Below are 13,911 nucleotides of genomic sequence, written 5' to 3'. Positions count from 1 at the left end.
CCCGTCCTTGGATGTGGAATTATTGAGTGTGCGTTGCACCGTCTTTTTGTTTATGTGTTTGATATTTTTCTCTGGTGAGAATAAAGACTGTCAGCAGCCCAAAGCCGATCCCTGTCTTCTTCCTTCCCATTACACAAGAACCTTCATTACACTGGTGCCGAAACCCGGGAAGGAAGACGGAAGCCGCCGCCATGCAGGCATCCCCCGCCGCTGGAAAGCCGTTTGCGGACATCATCGCATCCCTCGCGGTCCTTCATCAAGAACAACATCGGGCCCTGCTGGATCTTCGAAATGACCAGGAACGCTGCTTCGAGGCGATCATCCAGGGCCAGCAGGAGGACCGCGAGAGGTTCCGGAGCTGGATAGACCGGGAGGTTCCCGCGGAGACCAGCGCGGCAGCTGCTGGCCTCTTCCAGCTGCCACTGCAGAAGATGGGCCCGCAAGATGACCCGGAGGCCTTCCTGGACCTGTTTGAAAAGGCTGCTGAGGTGTCAGGTTGGCCCCGGGACCAGTGGCCCATGCGGCTCGTCCCGCTGCTCTCAGGTGAGTCGCAGGTGGCAGCGCAGCAGCTGCCCATCCAGAACCTCCTGGTCTTCAACGACCTCAAGAGGGCCATCCTGCAGCGGGTCGCGCCGTCAGCGCTTCCGGTCTCTGGAGCTGGGGGAGGTGGGCCGGCCCTTCGTGTTGGCCCAACAGCTCCGGGACTCGTGCCGCAAATGGCTGATGGCCGACGGAGGTGACGTGGAGCAGATGATCGATCGGGTGGTGCTGTAACAGTTCACCACTCGGCTTCCGAAGAAGACCGCCGAGTGGGTCCAGTGCCACCGGCCCACGTCGCTGGATTCGGCCATCCAATTGGCGGAGGACCACTTGGTGGCGTGCCCAGGGGTTGGCGAACCCCTGCCATCTGTCTCTCTCTCTCCCTCTCTTCTTTCTCTCTTTCTCTCCAGACCTGTCCCTTTACCTAGGTCCCGTCCGCCCGGCCCGCCTCGTGTTCCGCCCCGGGGGCGGGGTGGAACGGATTCTCGGCAGTTCGTGGCGCCAAGAGCCCCGCCCAGGGGGGCGGGACTGGCCACCGCCGGGCTGGACCCCGCGCCTGCTTCTCCCCTCTCTCCACGCCAATCATTCGGCCCGTTCTCCGCCACTGGAGCGGCGGGCAGGTCTGGGCCGGCCTGTTGGCGTTGCGGTGACCCGGACGACCTGCAGGTCGCCCCCGGTCAAGATGGTCAGTACCAGATACCAGTGAGTATCAAGGGGAGTACATATCAGGCTTTGGTGGTTGTAACCAAACCTCCGTGCATCAAAGCCTGATTTCATCCGGGGCATTGGATACAGGCCGCATGGTTAGGGTACGGTGTGTGCACGGGGATATCGCGAGTTATCCGTTGGTGTCAGTCGGGATTCTATTTAGGGGTCAAAAGCATAGTGTGGAGGTGGCAGTTAATCCGCACCTCCGGCACCCGATAATTTTGGGGACGAATTGGCCCGCATTTAATAAATTATTGGGACATTTATGTTCGGGTGCCTCTTGAAGTAAATGTGCGCGGGTAAGGGAAGTGCGAGTGCAGGCGGGGGAGACTGACCGGGGACCAGTGGTGACTGCCTCAGGGGAACAGAGCGGGATCGTGAGACTTATTCTCTCGGACCGTGATGATTTCCCCCTGGAGCAGTCTCACGATGTCACGCTGAAAAATGCGTTTGAGAGGGTCAGCACGATCGACGGTCAGCCTCTCCAGCCTGGACAACCACTGACTTATCCCTATTTTGCGATTATTAAAGATGTTGTATCGAGTGACCCAAGACACTCAGTCAAAAGAGGATACAACCCAGTTATTAGTACCAAAGAGCCGCAGGGAAATGCTTTTCCATGCGGCTCACTCTAACCCAATGGCTGGACACTTAGGACAAACAGCGACACTAAATCGCCTCATGGCCCGATTCTTTTGGCCGGGCATTCACGAGAATGTGCGCAGGTGGTGCGCATCTTGTCGTGAATGTCAGCTGGTAAATCCCCCGGCCACTCCAAAAGCGCCTTTGCGCCCCCTTCCATTAATGCAGGTCCCCTTCGAACGAATTGGCATGGACCTCATCGGGCCATTAGAGCGATCAGCGAGAGTGCATCGTTTTGCATTAGTCATTGTGGATTATGCAACACGATATCCAGAAGCAGTGGCTCTCCGCAACATTTCCGCTAAGAGTGTTGCAGACGCAATCTTCAGTTTAATCTCCCGAGTGGGGATTCCGAAAGAAATCCTCACTGATCAAGGCACGGCGTTTATGTCACGTACGCTACGCGAACTGTACGAATTGTTGGGCATTAAATCGATTCGAACCAGCGTCTTTCACCCACAAACGGACGGGTTGGTCGAACGTTTTAATCGCACGCTTAAATCCAGGATTCGTATGTTCGTTCAAGAAGACGCCAAAAATTGGGATAAATGGTTGGAACCCCTGTTGGTCGCTGTGCGAGAGGTCCCGCAAGCCTCCACGGGGTTTTCCCCCTTCGAGCTTCTCTTTGGGCGCCACCCCCGTGGGGTGTTGGATGTCCTAAGAGAGTCTTGGGAGGACGGACCATCTCAATCGAAAAATGAAATTCAGTATGTGCTGGACTTGAGAACAAAACTCCACACTTTGGGGCGGCTATCAATGGAGAATTTGTTACAAGCCCAGGACAGACAGTGCCGGTTGTATGACGGGGGAACTAATCTGCGTAAATTTGCACCGGGAGAGAAAGTACTCGTATTACTCCCGACGTCAAGCTCAAAATTACTGGCGAAGTGGCAAGGACCATTTGAGGTCAAACGGCGAGTTGGTGATCTCGATTATGAAGTAATACGGTCCGATAGGAGAGGGGCACGTCAAATTTATCACCTCAACCTCCTGAAAAAGTGGAGTGAGGCGGAGTCAGTGATGCTGGCGACAGTGATTAGCGGAGAGGATGTTCTCGGGCCAGAGGCGAATCTAAAAGAACAATCCCTCGCTCTGGCCCCGGGGGGAGATCACATCTCACTGATGTTTCCAAATTACAGGCTGAGTTTGCCGACGTGTCCTCTCCCCTACCGGGCCGTACTGACCTCATTCAGCACCACATCGAGACAGAGCCGGGTGTGGTGATTCGCAGCCGGCCGTATAGGTTACCTGAACACAAAAAAAAAGTGGTTCAGGCAGAATTAGAGGCAATGCTAGAAATGGGGGTAATAGAGGAATCCAGCAGTAACTGGGCGAGCCCGATAGTTTTGGTTCCCAAAACGGACGGCTCAGTGCGGTTCTGTGTGGATTATCGCAAGGTGAATGCAGTGTCGAAATTCGACGCGCATCCAATGCCGCGTGTGGACGGATTGCTTGACCGGCTTGGTACAGCTCGCTTTTATTCGACACTGGACTTAACTAAAGGGTATTGGCAGATCCCCTTGTCTCCATTATCCAAAGAAAAGACCGCTTTCACGACGCCGTTTGGATTACACCAATTCGTGACCCTTCCGTTCGGGCTGTTCGGGGCACCGGCTACCTTTCAGCGACTCATGGACAAGATCTTACGGCCCCATGCTGCGTATGCGGCTGCCTATCTGGATGAGATTATTATTTTTAGTAATGATTGGCAGCGGCATATGCAGCATTTGAGGGCTGTCCTGAGATCGCTGAGAGGGGCTGGGCTCACGGCCAACCCGAAGAAGTGCGCAATTGGGCGCGTGGAAGTAAGGTATCTGGGCTTCCACTTGGGATATGGACAGGTGCGTCCCCAAATTGATAAGACAGCAGCGGTTGCAACCTGTCCGCGTCCCAAGACCAAAAAGGAGGTCAGACAGTTCCTCGGGCTGCCGGGATATTACAGGAGGTTTGTTCCTAATTATTCGGACCTCACCAGCCCGTTGACTGATGTGACTAAAAAGGATGCACCAGATACAGTCCAGTGGACGGAGCTGTGCCAGCAGGCCTTCACCCAGGTGAAGGCTGCTTTATGTGGCGGGCCGTTACTTCATTCCCCTGATTTCTCTCTCCCCTTTTTGTTGCAGACAGACGCGTCGGACAGAGGGCTGGGTGCGGTCCTGTCCCAGGAGATAGAGTGTGAGGAGCGGCCGGTGCTGTACATTAGCCGCAAGCTCTCCAAGAGAGAGGCTAAGTACAGCACCGTGGAGAAAGAGTGTTTAGCCATCAGGTGGGCCGTCCTCACCCTCCGCTATATTCTCCTGGGGCGGGAATTCACCCTCTGTTCGGACCATGCCCCTCTGCAGTGGCTCCACCGCATGAAGGACACCAACGCGCGGATCACTCGTTGTTATCTCGCTTTACAGCCTTTTAAATTCAAGGTGATCCACAGGCCGGGTGTTCAGATGGCTGTGGCCGACTTCCTCTCCAGAAATGGGGGGGGGGCTGCAGGCCGGACGGCTCCCCGGCCTGAGTCGGGCGGTGGGGGTATGTGGCGAGGGGGGCGTGGTTTAGCGTGGTCTGCAACAGGAGGGAGCGCCTGGGGATGTGCGGTGATTGAACGGGTTGAATGTAAATCACAAACACCTGTTTCTTGTTCCAGTAATTGGCGTGGAGACAGGATAAAACGCCAGGAGAAGCAGGAGCGTGTGAGAGAGAGAGGGACTGCTGACAGTCGGACTGAGTGAGCTGTGCTCGTTTCGTGGAGTGAAGCCCGTCCTTGGATGTGGAATTATTGAGTGTGCGTTGCACCGTCTTTTTGTTTATGTGTTTGATATTTTTCTCTGGTGAGAATAAAGACTGTCAGCAGCCCAAAGCCGATCCCTGTCCTCTTCCTTCCCATTACACAAGAACCTTCGTTACAGTTGTATTCCGCTGAATTGCATTGTGTTGCATTGGACTAAATTGTGTTGTGTTGCATTCAATTCCATTGCGTTGGACTAAACTGCATTGTGTTGCATTCCATTAAATTTCCATTGTTTTTGTATTTTGCATTGATGCTTTGCCAGTATTGCTTACATACAAACTAGTCTCAGGTCAGTGGCATTGACCAGACTCTTTTCTAACACCATCCTAACAGACCGATCACCCTCTCGTCTCTTTCAGACCACCCCGCTGGCTCATATGAGGGGTCGAGGACCAGCGAGGGCTCAGGGTCAGACGCCCCGTCGGGCTGAATGTGACAGACCCATCTGCTGCGCAGCGGACGGCGCCTCCAGCCAGCTGTGACCGAGACCGAAGTGTCATCCTGATGCTCTAATGATGGATGAACAGGACAAATATCAACACTGATCTGCTGCTTTTAATGGGTCAGAAAACCACCGACTTTAGGATGATTTCAGACTAGAGCTTTTGGTGCGAATCCAAGTTAGTTTTATGCCACTTCTGCAGGTGAAAAATGTCAGTGACGTTTTACCACCAGGGCCAAACCTCATATAATAGCATCAGTACTTTTAAATACAATAATACTTCTATCCAGCAAGGTCATAAAATTGATCAAAAGTGACTTTAAAGAATCCTTTAAATTAAATATATGACACTTTCCACAAAAATATAAACTATTTTCAACACTGATAATAATCAGAAATGTTTCTTGAGCAGCAAATCATCATATCAGAATGATTTCTGAAGGATCATGTGACACTGAAGACTGGAGTAATGATGCTGAAAATTCAGCTTTGATCACTGTGTTACAGATCCCTTGTTCTCCTAGACTCCATTTCCCATGATCCTCCTGTTCTCCACACCTGCACTCACTTCCCTCGTCATCTCCCCATCATCACGGATCACCTGCACCTGGACTCTATTGTTAGCACTCCCTTTATATGACACTCACTCCCTGCACTCCTTGTCCGTTCTCTGTTGTGTTACCGTGTATGTTTGGTGTTCCTGCCCAGTATCTATTAAAGAAGTATCTATATTGTGGAAATCCGTATCTGCCTCATCTCTCTACACCAGCAACCGTAACAGAAGAACGGACCAAAAACTTTGGATTTCCACAGTATGGAGACTTTCACCAGCTCCCTGGCCCCTGCTCCTCCAAGGCCTCTCTCCCATCTGGCAACTGGCGATCGGCTCATCGGGCTTCTTCAGGTGGGTCGTTCGCTGGAAAGGTATGTGGAGGAGTTCGTTGAGCTTGCTTTCTTGTCTGACTGGCCTGAAGCATGTTTAATCTCCCTGTTTCTGGATGGACTGGACGACAACACTATCCGTTTTGATGAACCTGATTATCGTTTCTCCTTAAGCGAAACAATCAATTTTATTTTGTGGTTAAATGGCTCCAAATTCTTCGTGGAGGAGGTTCAGGATAAGTGTATGTCTCCAGTCCATCCAGAAACACGGCTGGCCGGGCCAGTCAGTCAACCTCCGGCTTCCTCCGCATACCGCTCCAGCGAACTCCCTGCCTGCCCCAGGCTGGACCCATATTCCGCTACTGGGCCCAGTAAGCGGAGGAGGAGGAAGAAAGCGGCCCCAATATCTCCAGAGCCCGCTCCAGTATCTCCAGAGCCCGCTCCAGTGTCTCCAGAGCCCGCTCCAGTGTCTCCAGAGCCCGCTCCAGTATCTCCAGAGCCCGCTCCAGTATCTCCAGAGCCCGCTCCAGTATCTCCAGAGCCAGCTCCAGTATCTCCAGAGCCAGCTCCAGTATCTCCAGAGCCAGCTCCAGTCCCCACAGAGCCAGCTCCAGTGCCTGTGGGGATTTTAATAGTTTTTGAGGGGATGAAATGGCCCTCAACCCCAGTCTCCTCCGAGCCAAGTTCTCCAGTCTCCTCCGAGCCAAGTTCTCCAGTCTCCTCCGAGCCAAGTTCTCCAGTCTCCTCCGAGCCAAGTTCTCCAGTCTCCTCCGAGCCAAGTTCTCCAGTCTCCTCCGAGCCAAGTTCTCCAGTCTCCGCCGAGCAAGCAGCGCCAGTCTCCGCCGAGCAAGCAGCGCCAGTCTCCGCCGAGCAAGCAGCGCCAGTCTCCGCCGAGCAAGCAGCGCCAGTCTCCGCCGAGCAAGCAGCGCCAGTCTCCGCCGAGCAAGCAGCGCCAGTCTCCGCCGAGCAAGCAGCGCCAGTCTCCGCCGCCGAGCAAGCAGCGCCAGTCTCCGCCGCCGAGCAAGCAGCGCCAGTCTCCGCCGCCGAGCAAGCAGCGCCAGTCTCCGCCGCCGAGCAAAGTTCTCCAGTCTCCGCCGCCGAGCAAAGTTCTCCAGTCTCCGCCGCCGAGCAAAGTTCTCCAGTCTCCGCCGCCGAGCAAAGTTCTCCAGTCTCCGCCGCCGAGCAAAGTTCTCCAGTCTCCGCCGCCGAGCAAAGTTCTCCAGTCTCCGCCGCCGAGCAAAGTTCTCCAGTCTCCGCCGCCGAGCAAAGTTCTCCAGTCTCCGCCGCCGAGCAAAGTTCTCCAGTCTCCGCCGCCGAGCAAAGTTCTCCAGTCTCCGCCGCCGAGCCCTCAGCTCCAGCCGCCGCCGCCTACGAGCCCTCAGCTCCAGCCGCCGCCGCCGAGCCAGCCGCCGCCGCCGAGCCAGCCGCTCCAGCCGCCGAGCCAGCCGCTCCAGCCGCCGCCGAACCAACTGCTCCTATGAACTGTGCTTTTGAACCCTCCAGCCCAAAGACTGTTGCCCCTCCCTGCCTCCCTCTCCCGCCTCCGTCCATATGTCTCAGCACTGTACCTCCACCTCAAGCCCCTTCGCCCAGATCTCCACCTCGGACCTCTGGGCGATTACCTACACCCTGGCTCCAACCTCCCTCGTCTCCACCATGGCCCATCAGTCCACTAGTCTCACCAGTCTCCATCCTGCCCCCGTTCACACCTTGTTCCTTCGTCAGCCTGCCCTCACTTCTGGACTGCACTCCTCCGTCTCTGCTCCGTCCCTCCGTCCCTCAGTTCCAGTTGGCCTCCTCACTCTCCCCGGTGTTCACTTTGTTGTATGTCGTCTGCCTTCTACTGCGGCTTTCTGGAGCCCCGGCTGCGCTTCGATCGGCGGAGCCGTGGATTCCGCCATCTCCCGCCGGTCCTTCAGCGCCGCCTGGGCTCGACGGCTTCAAGGTTTCGGCTCCTGACCCTCCATGGCTGCCTTCGGCCCCTGACCCTCCATGGCTGCCTTCGGCCCCTGACCCTCCATGGCTGCCTTCGGCCCCTGACCCGCCATGGCTGCCTTCGGCCCCTGACCCTCCATGGCTGCCCACGGCTCCTGACCCGCCATGGCTGCCCACGGCTCCTGACCCGCCATGGCTGCCCACGGCTCCTGACCCGCCATGGTTTTTGAGCCTGCCCTGGAGACCTCCACTCCAGTCTACTCCTCCCCCTGCTCCGGTTTGAGGTCTCCAGGGCGCCCGCCCCCCTCCCGGTTGTTACATCTACGGCGCGAGGACGCGCCTACCGGGAGGGGGAGGTACTGTTACAGATCCCTTGTTCTCCTAGACTCCATTTCCCATGATCCTCCTGTTCTCCACACCTGCACTCACTTCCCTCGTCATCTCCCCATCATCACGGATCACCTGCACCTGGACTCTATTGTTAGCACTCCCTTTATATGACACTCACTCCCTGCACTCCTTGTCCGTTCTCTGTTGTGTTACCGTGTATGTTTGGTGTTCCTGCCCAGTATCTATTAAAGAAGTATCTATATTGTGGAAATCCGTATCTGCCTCATCTCTCTACACCAGCAACCGTAACACACTGGATATAAATTACACTTTACTATATATTCACATAGAAAACAGAAAAATATTTCACAATTTTTAGTGTACTTTTGAAATTCAGAAGTGACTACTTTCATAAATAGTAGTGGAACTGAATGTGTATTAAAAGTACAGAAAGCTTTACTTGCTACTAACTGAAACAAATGATCTGAATATCTTTTCTTTTTCTCACATATGCATGTGCAGATGCTGTTGTTTGTTTATGCAGAGACTGAAAAGCTGTATGATCTAATTCCTGGAAGCTTCCTAAATCCAGCCAAACAGATTGGAAATGTCATTTTGTGCACAACATACTTCAGTCGGTCCGTCGGTGAAGAGAGAGGAGGCCTGGAACAGACACACATCCAACGGGCAAAGACATCATTAACCAGACGAGAAGCGGCTTCCTCATCAAGAGATGGAGAAGAAGACAGACCCGAAGAAGGAGGAGAGATTTAACTCTGCTGTTCTGAGAGCCGCAGTCCAGATGACTACAGAGGGCACTGATGGCGGAGGAAGCCGAAGCGGCATCATTAAATCGACGGACCTTGTGCGACCTGCGCGCGCCGCGCACTTTGAAGTTATCTTTTGTTCGCATCATTATGAACGGCAGAGATTCTGTCTGACTCACCGGCTACATTCGATGAAACTCATTAAGCGCTCGCAGGAAACCAGAACAGATGGTTTTGTTCTATTTCTGCTCTGTTTTTCCTCGAGATGTTCAAGGTAATCACTTTATTGGGCTCGAGTGGGAACTGTACATCGAGAACTCCACGCTCGCTTTGAAGTCGCAGAATTAAAAACCGGATCAATAAACAGACAAAAATGTCCAAATTGCAGTGAATGCAGCTCTGAGAACACGCTCACACACCGACTGCTAATAAGAGCCTTCAGATTAATTGATTTTGCCTTCTTGCGTCTCCCGGTATTACATGTTAGAGTGGCGTTCCCTCGGATCCCAATCCAATCTCACATTCCTGTTCCAGCACAAACATGCATTCAACAAAATAGGCCAAATGCAGTGGAGTGTTTTTGGAAACAGAGCATTTCTGCAAAATACTGAGCTAGATTAAAGCCAAAAGCTTGTTTGATTGACACAGAATTGTGCATTTCAAAGGCTAAAGAATATTAATCATAGATTCACCACAAAGAAACTTTCAAGTCATCTCAACGCTGCTGACCGTGAATTTCTGTCCAGGATTGACCTGATCTTCACTGTATTGGATGTTTTTCTCTCTGTTGATGATGTATAAGTAGACGGTGAAGGATTTCATTGGGTCCCAGATTCCCAGAGAGGTGTCCGTGTGTTTAGTTGAGTTTGTTATTCCTCAGGAGTTCCCATTATTCCATCTACAGGCATCAGTCTGTGGAAACGCCGGAACAAATCAATAGAGCTGTCCAGAGACTAACTGCTTCACAGAGAAAGAGAGAATAACTAGAAATACTTCTGGTGATCAGTTTACAAAGTATTTCAACACTTCAGTCACACTTATAAATGTCTGAATGTCAGCTTTACAGCGCTTTATACAATCAGAGGTACCTGAAAACCACGCTTAAAGGATTAGTTCACTTTTAAATAAACTTTTCCTGATAATTTACTCACCCCCATGTCATCCATGATGTTCATGTCTTTCTTTTTTCAGTGGAAAAGAAATTAAGGTTTTTGATTAAAAAATTCCAGGATTTTTCTCCATATAATGGACTTCAATGGGCACCAAACGGTTCAAGGTCCAAATGACAGTTTCAGTGCAGCTTCAAAGGGCTTTAAACGATACCAGATGATAAATAAGGGTCTTATCTAGAAAAACCATTGGTCGTTTAAAAAAAATAAATAAAAAAGTTTGTTTTATAAGCAAAAATTCTCCCCTTGCTCTGTTCTGCAATGCGTGTTAGTGACGTCTCGTAATATGCAATTACGTTGAAAAGGTCACGCGTGACGTAGGCGGAAGTACACACCGGCCTCGCACATTATATACGCGCGAGCTCAATTTTGACTCGACTCCTGATAGAAGAGCTGCACAACGGGAGTGTTTTACGTCAACAGGGAAACGTTACATATGCTTTAATATTTCGCACTGAGGTTAGTGTACATGGAAAAATGGCACAACAAAGCAAAAGGAAAGAAAAATCTACGTCTTTATACATTTTTAGACTTAATTCAAGCTGTTAAACTAAAAATGTGAAACTGATGTATCTTGCAGCACAGGGTGAAGTCAGTATGTACATTAACGACGATTTGAGAGAAATCTAATATACATTTAATGTAAAACAATGTACAGGGCACTCTGTGGCGCGGCAGGATTTTGAGTCGTAGCTGAGCTTCGCGTCCGGTGTGCAAGCCCCTTAAAACGCTGTTGCTCAGTAACGGTGGAAATCCATTTTGTCCGGTAATGCAGCGAGATGGAAACAGGGACTCACCGACTGATTCTAACGGTGGGATTGAAATGGTCCAGTCGTGGCAGCATTGAGGTTCTTCCTCTGTTGGCATTTGCCACATGTGCACCACCACGTCTGCCCGTGTCTGACCTTTTCAACGTAATTGCGTATTGCATGACGTCACGACCGCGCATCGCAGAACAGAGCAAGGGGAGCATTTGTGCTTATAAAACTTAAACCTTTTTATTTATTTTTTTAAATGACCGATCGTTTCGCTAGATAAGACCCTTATTCATCGTCTGGTATCGTTTAAAGCGGAACTCAGTAAGATTTGCGAAGCTCCCCCTACAGGTTCCTTCAGTGAATCACACTGTCTTAAATACTCCGTAAGGACTTAGAAAACTATTTATGAAGGTAAAAAAGTGACTTAGTTCTGCTTTAAAGCCCTTTGAAGCTGCACTGAAACTGTCATTTGGACCTTGAACCGTTTGGTTCCCACTGAAGTCCATTATATGAAAAAAAAATCCTGGAATGTTTTCATGTTTTCATCAAAAACATGAAGACATCTTTCCATAAGTTTTTTTCCAGTTTGATTTATGTGTGTGTGTGTGTGTGTGTGTGTGTGTGTGTGTGTGTGTGTGTGTGTGTGTGTGTGTGTGTGTGTGTGTGTGTGTGTGTGCGTGTGTTTGTGAGCCTGATAATTTTGCATTGTGGATGTTTTAAAGTGTTGCCGCTTCATTTCTGTCTGTGTGTTCTGCGTTGTTTCTGATTGTGAGAATTAATTTGAGCTATTTTCGAAGCGAACAGCTTGAGTATGACTTTTTTCACACTAACATAAAACAAGATATTCCAATTTATTTATTTAAAAAGACCCCGAATAGCTTATAAGGGTTAAGTAAAGATAACTTTCAGCGACCTTTTTAAGTTCAGAGATGCACTTGACACCTAAGAGACATGCCAGTGAAAAACAAGAAACGGATGATTTATGATTAGAGCAATCACATATTTTATATTGTATCAAAAAAACTGAATATAGTATTGCAATAAATCAAGGTTGACACAACAGCCTCTTAAACATCTACAAACTCTCAAGTCTCAGTTAAGTTCAAGTGCTCAAAAAGAGCATAATTAAACCAATATTCTTTAAAAAGTTCTCTTCAGTATAATGGATAAAATAATGTTAAGTGAAATTAAATAGTCAAAATCTACTGCATTGGACATGCTGGTTTCAATATTTATTACCTTCAATGCCCTGTAGATGGCGATATCACTTTAGATAATAAAATATCAAATTAAGAGTCATTATTTGCACAAACACACTTTACAAACCAAACAGCATTTATTTGTTAGGTTTAAATCGATGAAACACCTGGAATTGTGTGTGTTTTGTGGTGCCATCAGCCAGTGATGAGTCATGTGACATTTACAGCTCAGGTGATTGGCTCAAAATAAACTAACAATAGAATGAATGACATTCAGACGTGTTTAAGTTTGGCGTAAGTGTCCAAACACTGTCTGCAGGATGTTCTTCTCAGTCCCTGATCTCCACCGGCTGGTCATTTTGCCACGGTTCACTAACCACATTATTGAGCAGTCCGTCATGCTGCGGCCGCGCCTGTAGCCTCACGCGCTTAAACAAGATTACTGTGGGGTCGTTAAGTTGAGCGATGCCCCTCTGACATCAGCACCTCAATAATTAACCCGTGTGCGCTCCTCTGCTTACTGTAATTAAGTCTAATAGCAGCCTGTAGGATCCTGTCAGAGAGAACAGATCGTGCCACATTCACACACTGACACTGGAAGCACATGACCACACGTAAAGTAGTGGGAGACACTGATTATGTCTTAATTAAGCAATAAGCTATAACTAAATATGTACATTTTCTGAAGAAAATATGAGCTGTGCTTGCTGTGACCAAAAGTAAGTAGTTGCTAGGGTGTTCTGAGTGACTACAAGGGTGTTGCTAGGAGATTAGTAAGTAGTTGCTAGGGTGTTCTGAGTGACTACAAGGGTGTTGCTAGGTGTTGCTAGGAGATTACTAGGGTGTTGTTAAGATACAATATACGCGGTGAATGCTAGGCAGCTGTTGTGGATGCTTGCTAGAGTGTTATACAGTTGCTTGGGTGTTCTGGGTGATTAAAAGGGTGTTGCTAGGTGGTTACTAGGGTGTTGCTAAGGTACAGTATTTGGGGTGAATGCTAGAGTGGGTGGTTGCTTGGGTGTTACCGTGGGTTGCTTTGGTGTTGAAGATGGTTGCTAGGACGTTGCTATGCAGTTGCTAGGGTGTTCTGGGTGATTACAAGGGTGTTACTAGGTGGTTACTAGGGTGTTGCTAAGGTACAGTATTCGGGGTGTATACTAGAGTGGGTGGTTGCTTGGGTGTTACTGTGAGTTGCTTTGGTGTTGTAGATGGTTGCTATGCAGATGCTAGGGTGTTCTGGGTAATTACAAGGGTGTTACTGGGGGTTACTTTGGTGTTGTGGACGGTTGCTAAGGCAGTGCTATGCAATTGCTGGGGTGTTGTGGGTGATTACATGGGTTTTTCTATGTGGTTAATAGGGTGTTGCTGAGGTACAGTATTCTGGGTCAATGCTAGAGTGGATGGTTGCTAGGGTGTTCTGGTTAATTAAAACAGAGGTGTTACTGGGGGATGCTTTGATGTTGTGGTTGGTTGCTAGGGTGTTGCTATGCAGTTGCTAGGGTATTCTCTGTGATTACAAGGGTGTTGCTAGGGTGCTATGGTTAATTACACGTGTGCTGCTGGGGGTTGCTTTGGTGTTGTGGATGGTTGCTAGGCCATTGTTATGCAGTTTCTAGGGTGTTCTGGGTGATTACAAGGGTGTTGCTAGATGGTTACTAGGGTGTTACTAAGGTACAGTATTCTGGGTGAATGCTAGAGTTGGTTGTTGCTAGGTTGTTGCTAGGGTGTTCTGGTTAATTAAAACAAGGGTGTTACTG

This window comes from Chanodichthys erythropterus, chromosome 12 (genome assembly GCF_024489055.1).
Source record: "Chanodichthys erythropterus isolate Z2021 chromosome 12, ASM2448905v1, whole genome shotgun sequence".
Taxonomy (NCBI): domain Eukaryota; kingdom Metazoa; phylum Chordata; class Actinopteri; order Cypriniformes; family Xenocyprididae; genus Chanodichthys; species Chanodichthys erythropterus.
The sequence above is the reverse complement of the archived record's forward strand: the minus strand, read 5'-3'. Positions refer to the sequence as shown.